Here is a 7,119-nt window from a genome sequence, read left to right as displayed (position 1 = left end):
ACCCCGCCGATAAAGCCCGCCATTAAAGATTAAACCCACAACCAGCAAAACACTTGAGTAAAGACTCCCACATACGTTGTCTTGGCACCGTGTCCAGCCCAATTACCCTTACAAGCAGACCCTGTTTTCAGGTTGCCAAGTCTCAAGCGGCGGGGGTCCTTCATCCCTGGCATTTCTGCTTGCCTGGCAACAGAACACCTCCAACAATACAGCAAGAGCCCCCCCAAAAAATGTACTCTTCCACTCCTCTGCTCCCGTGGCAGGTCGAATCTTTTCAATTAGCCAGGTTGACTTTGCAAGGCTAATTAAGTCCTCATCCTTGATGAGCTGTCTGACTTCTCCAAGCCTCTTACGGGGGGCTTACATCCCTGCAGGGGCCACCAGCCAGACGGATTGTTGTCCAGCTGGAATGGGATTAGCAGCCTGCCAGGGGCCTGAGGCCCGCCGTCCCCGAGCTTTTGTTTGAATCTGAAGTGTCGATTTGGTCGGGGTGAAGCGGGCAGAGAGGATCGAGGTAATCCCCTCCTCTTCAGATGAGCCAATCCGTAGCTAAGGCCGCAGACCACCAACCATCAGGGACACCGCTGTCCCATCACTCCCCAGCAGGTAGAGTCCAAGGAAATCTGCACGCTAATGCTCAGCAGTCGTAATCAAAAAATGCCTCCCGACCAAGCGTGAAATGTGGGAATTGTCGGGATTAGCGGCGCCACGCTGCGAGGCAGCAGATTGTCAGACGCACCTTGTCAGCGGCTCGACATGCCCAGTTTTACGATAAAGGTGGGACCACCATTTTGAGTCTCGCCAAGAACAGCTGTAGCGTGCAGATGTTCTGGGGCCAAATCAAGCATCTCATCAAAAGGGGGGGGCGTGTCTTGTTTTGCGATGTGGGTTTTGGGCCCGCGTTCCTCCTCTGACAGCTGTTGTTTCAAGTTAAGTCCAAACCAAATGGCGAAGTTCAGGTTTGCGAAAAATCCCGCTACAAAGCGCACAATGAGTGTTTTGTTTGGGGGGAAAAGACACCTTTTTTTTTTAGAGGACTGCGTCCACAAATCATCCAAATCAGGTCGAGCGTGTCCAGACGGGTACGCTCCAACTGTTCGATTTTTTTGCGCGTTGAATTCCCAACGAGTATTGAGACGGCGACTGCTCGTCACGTGACCTTTCCTTTCTCACGTTCCACCTGTGCGTGTGAGTCAGCCTCAGTGGCGAGCCAACACCAACAGGCTGTCTTTCATCACGGCGTGACAGAAGCCTGCGAGATTAGCGCCGAATCCGCCCAAAACAACCGCGCTAAGCCGCGGGATAATCCACAGCCCGAACATCAGAGGGAAACGGTGGGACGCTCGTCTCTTCCAACATCCACCAAGAATCCACCCCCAAGAAAAACAGAGAGGGGACGCAATGATTGTCCAAGAAAGCCAGGACAAGGATTCCTGCCCGAGGTTACTGGTATACCAACCAGCTTGGAATGACCGAGGACGTTTCCTTATGTGGACGGAGCCCCATTAGTCACTGTCCCACCGCCCAGGTGATTGATTGATTACAAAGGCTGTAGCCCGGAGCTGTGGCTCAATGCCTGGACAGGCTCCGCCCACTTCAATGCCTGGACATTGATTGTGACGGCGGTGTCCCCTGTCCCCCCCACTGATGTACAGTATTCGGCTACGTCCCTAATGGAATGCAAGATGGCTACAGGACATCTTGGACGTCAGCCCGAGGCCGTCAGTCCAGTTCCAGCCAGTTCCCACCAGCGGGACCAGTGGCTGTTTTCACAGCCACGGCTTCAGTCAGGAGACGTCGGGACTGATGGTTCAGTGAAAAAGAGCGTTTGGGCCCGAAGAGGGACCAGTCTGATCCTCTGCCAGAGAGACTCAGCTGGAGGCCTCCGCCCGCTCTCCAACACACACAGTCCGCCCTTCACATTTATTTCTGGACGTGCGCTGATAACAGAATTTCCAGCAGACTGTCCAAACAGGCCCTCCTGTGTGCGCCGCGGGTTGTTTTGGACCCGGACTGGGATTACCACACGAGATGAGCGTCACTTCCAGCTGCCTCGTCAGCATTTTCGACGTTCCCATATGCGACCTCCAGTCCTTTTGTGTGCAGATTGTCAGAATGGAGGCTTTTGTTTCAGGATCTTTTTGCCAGGGCTCCTGATCTTTTCTCAGGGGCCCCAGATGGACCGGCCCGGCACTGAAATGACACCCTGACTCACTTATTTGCAACAAGTTTTGACGTTTAAACCCCTGACTCTTTAGAACGGAGCATCATTCCTTCTGATCTCTGCTCTCTCTTCTTCCTTCTTCTTCAGTTTAATGGAGTGTTTCATTTGCCGTGATGAAACACAATCGCGCGGTGGACAATGCTTTGAATCCATCTGTCCAGTGGTTTATGGACCAGACTGGTGTACAGGCTGGGATCCCTTTCCATCAGAAGGACTGAAGTCTGCAGATTGTTAAAGGCAGTCAAAAGTCCGGCTTTTGCTCTCCGGGGAAATCTGGGATCTGGCAGATGTGTGGGAGGACCTCTCGAAGGGGTTTGTCAGGGAGGATCAAAACTAGCCACGGTTACTTAGCAAACTTAGCAAGCGCAGCAGGATCCAGTCCCCTAATACAGCTCTGTGATAGAGCAACCCTAACCCTGATCACCTGAAACATGCTATCCAAAATCATGTTGAGGTTATTTTGCAAACTGGATATTAAAGAATTAGCATATCAGCTACATTGTTTATGAGTCTTTAAACTCTACCCACCAAAACTACCATCTGTAGCTGGGTAATTCCCATCTAAAGTTAATTTCAGCGATAAAAACAAAGGCTCCACTGTATCCATGGTGCACAGATTGGTCGTACACCTCCTCGGCGGTTTTAACGGGAGTCATTCCGTTAGCCTGCTTTGCATTTCATCACTTCTGCCTGTCAATTGCACTTGATTTACACGGGACGGCGAATGCGAAGCATCAATTTGAGAGGGGGCGATTGCGCCGGGGGGAGAGGAGATGGCAGGATTTATCGCTCGCTAACACGGCGACGTGTCCTTCAATTACGCCGCGTCGAATCGGAGCCAGTCATTACACTGTAGGTGGAACAGGTACTATGACTTATAGAAAGCACGTCCCGGCTCCCTCGAGTTTCCAAAGCTATTGTGCTTTTGTGCGAGTTTGAGTAATCCCTCACTGTACCGGCCTGTCAGCCGTCTGTTGACACAGATGTTTTGTATTCACTGCGGGCCTGTATGAGCGCTATAAAGCTTTCACAATACAATGACTCTGTCAGAATGGAGTAATGAATACATGACAGCGCTCCGCTCAGGCTCTCATAAAGAGTTTAAGGCCTCAGAAATGATCTAAAGTTTGCCTGAAGGTCTCCCAGGTCGGATCCTGAGCCCTGATAAGTTTGAACTGATCGTACCGAGCTAATGTTTCGGGACGACGGCGTTAATTACGTTGTTGAAACGGGGTCAAAACTCCCGTGGAGGAAAAACGGAGTTTAGCGACGAGAGGGGACGAAATTCGGTGCCAGGAGAGGACGACCACCGGCCCCGGCCAGTTTCCCGTCTTGATAAACTGCAGACGGGGAAGTGTTAACCTCCTCACACAGCTGGGGCTAATCAGCGCGGCGGCCGCGTCACCCACACGCCACAACGCACCCGCTACGTTAAAAGGACACATTCACCGAGCCAGCAAAAATACATAATCCCGCTGGAATCATATGGTAGCCATCAGCCCCAGCCTAAATTGTTCTCGTTTATCATTTGGGAGGGAATTCCGTCACATTTTACTCCCGGTAGCAGAGGTTTATTTTACATGTTACCACACTTATTAGCACAAAGTTGTGTCTCATTACAAAACAAATAGAGGGCCGGAGGGCAGAAAATTCCATTCATTCCCTCTTCCTGCCACATGTGCATAATCGATAATGCATAAATCTTTCAAAACTTCTTTTTGGAATTGGGGAAATTAAATACAAACACACAAGGCTTCTTTTTTTTTTTTGATTTTTAACCGAGATGAGATTTCAGACGTTAGCAGAAATGCTAATAATCAATCACCCAGCACCCTCCTCCTGGGCGAACACCAGTTCTTGGAAGGGAACGTGTGACCCGAGAGGTAACGTGTAACGTGAGCGGCTAGTTTTGTGTGTTTCACGGGCGTGTAAATATTTAATAGAAGAGCGAGCTACAGCGCCGCGGCACCGTCGGCGAGACACCCGCAGAAGACGTCTGTCTGACAGCGGCAATTTATGGACTGGCGGGAAGATTCATGCACGCCGCAGTCAGATTCTGGGATCATGTGACAGGGACATAGATATATAGCTGTTTATGGTTGCAGAATATGTCAGTCGCTAGCGATGTTGATACCTAACTTGTAGGAAACATGCCGAGCGTTCCGCACTTCACATATGCGTTTGAAGTGTCCGTTTGGCATTTCGTTACCGCGCACCACATGCTGGCGAGGGTTCGATATTCACATACCGCAGCATTTCAGAGGGTTTTTAGCGCCGCGTGGCGAAAGCGTCGGCGGGGACCGTTTCTATAGCCTCTACAAGCGGGTAATTTTGGAATTCAGAATCAATTTAGCTGCGCTGCAGTCAGGTTGTGTCGTTCTTTCCAGTCACACACGCTGCCATATGATGGTGGTCATGTTTTATTTTCGGTAACTGTTGTCAGGAGGCAGCGTAAAGACTTTATTGGTATATAGTTGTACTGTAAATGCCAGCTGTCAACCAAGATTAGCAGTAAATTCTCAGCAGATCATGAGCTAATAACAACTGAGGGTGCAAGGAAAAAGCAGGAATGTGAAAGAAAAGTGGAGTTTCCACGTTTTTAACGTCTCATTGTTGCAAAAACGGCTAATTCTTTAGACTCCACTTCATATTGGCGACTTTGCTCCGGTGCTAATGTTCTTAAAGTGATTCCTGTGGGTCTAGATGGGAGTCAGGGGTGAGGAGAATCAGTTTTAACAAGGCCTGTAAGCCCCCTGATTGGGCAATATAGAGGAAATAATGAGCTTCTCTGCTGTTGTCTCAGCTCAACCGTGGACTTAAGTCCTCCCCCGCCCTCCGCTCACAAATGGTGTGTTTTTCATTTACATATACATACGATCGAGAAGGAATCCTTCAGGTCTCGGATTAGTTCGCGCCTCCCCCACTTCAGGGTTTCTATTGGTTCTTTACGCTCCAGTGGTGCTTCACCATGAGCTCCCGTCAGACTAAACCCGGTCAGAAGTCTTTGATTTCAGTCATCAGTCGCTCAGCTGCACGCGTTAAATTTAAAAAAACCCATTTAGTTTATATTTACTGAACATGTTGTGAGTTCCCTTCCCGCCCCTCCTCTCTGGATCTGTCCTTGTTGCTCAACAAGTGCTCATCAGTTGACGGAAGACAAAGCAACACCTCCGTCCTCCTCCGCACACACGTCATCGGTGATTCATCGCGGGGAACGTTCCGACTTTTGTGAATCCGCGTTAGATTTCTGCCTTCCTGTAAACGGGCCGCGGTCTGCCTCGCACCGCCGTCATCCCCCCGGCGGAGCGGACACATCTGCTCCACGTGGGGGAGGAAGGGAGGGATGGAAACGCATCGGCCGTGAATGAAAACTTCCCTCATTGCAGCAGACGTTGAGCCCGGTCATGTTTACCCTCAACCCCCGAGGAGATTATCCCGACCCGTCTTCAAACGACGGGGTTCTGTGACCCCATTGTAAATCTGAAGGCTGACCTATGACCTCTGGAGAAGCGATGAAATGAGAGGAAGCCTCCCGTTTCCCTCCGCTGAGGTTCGGAGGCTCTCGCGGTGCAGCGGGAGCCTCTCAAATGAGCTCCGAAGTGGATTTTTTTTACGCAAACGCCGGTAGTATGGCGGGTAAAAGCGGGGCGGAACGGGCACGTGGGCAGAAACAGGTGCCGGCGTGTCGGACGCGGCCCCGGCGCGACGTTAAAAACCGCTGACAGGGGAAATGAATCCCGCCACAATGCCGCGCTCAGCTGTAAAACTGCCATTCATTTGGATGTCACTTAACACGTAGCGCTCGACATTGTCGCAGATTAAGTTCACCGCAAATACCGGCGAGGGCGGGCTTTGAGCCGTCCTCGCCGGACGCACCGACGTTCCGAAATGGAACACCTCTGGAGCGGAGAGGCCTCACTGAGTAGCTGCCGGGACTTTATGAGGTTACAGTAATGATTGTCCAGGACGCCTTTGATGTGTCCTCCCTGCTCCGTTCCCATGCCCGCACTCGCAGGTAGATGTTAAATGATGGCATCCTGCTGACAAGATGGGTGATCCATTAGCTGATCCTCCTCTGGTCCACAGGAGTGAGCGGTGAAGAAGTCCAGGCCTGCCCCCTCACTGCCCCGAACCCTCCGCTCTCATCCTCCTGTTTGCAATAAACGTCCTCGCTGTAACTGGAGCTGAACCTTCAAGCTTCTTTGTCTTTTACACGACTTCCATTGTTGTCTTTTGCGTCCTGTTGGATAAGCGGGTTTAGAGGTCCTGGGCAGCAGTTCATCACCCAATAAAACGGAACGATACTCTCTCGATCACGCCCACCAATCGCGACCGCTCTTCCTCTGTCCCTCCACCCGTCTGTCCTCCGTTTCCTCTTTCCCCTTTCCTGGATGCCTTATTTGCTGAGTAAGGAGGTTCCCTCCTGACCCCTGCCACGAGGACGGACGCTCCTACGCCACAAAAAGGGAAGTGACGGACGCTTGTACCTTGAACTTCATGGGAAACGGAGGTTAGCCGGCCGCGGCGGTCAGCGAGGACGCCAGGGGCGGTTCGTAGGCGTGTGCTAAATGGGGGAAAGGTCAAAGGGCAGCGTGTGCGTAGTGCAGGGTGCGACATTTCCGATGTTCCCTGTGAAAGAGATATCTGGCGTCACGTTACTGTAATCTTTTTGCTTTGGATGAAGACACACACACACACACACACACACACACACACACACACACACACACACTCACACAGACCTGTTTGTTGCCTCCCGACCACCACGCCATCATAAGCGGGGTGTCTCGTGTCCTCTTCTATTTTTACCGACAGGCGCTGAAAGCCTCTGGAAGCTCCTTGTCAATGGGCATCTCATTCCGCCGCCAACGGCGTGTCACCATTTATTAAGTCGT

Source organism: Takifugu rubripes, chromosome 18 (assembly GCF_901000725.2).
Source record: "Takifugu rubripes chromosome 18, fTakRub1.2, whole genome shotgun sequence".
In the NCBI taxonomy this organism is placed as follows: Eukaryota; Metazoa; Chordata; class Actinopteri; order Tetraodontiformes; family Tetraodontidae; genus Takifugu; species Takifugu rubripes.
This window is presented reverse-complemented; position numbering follows the sequence as displayed.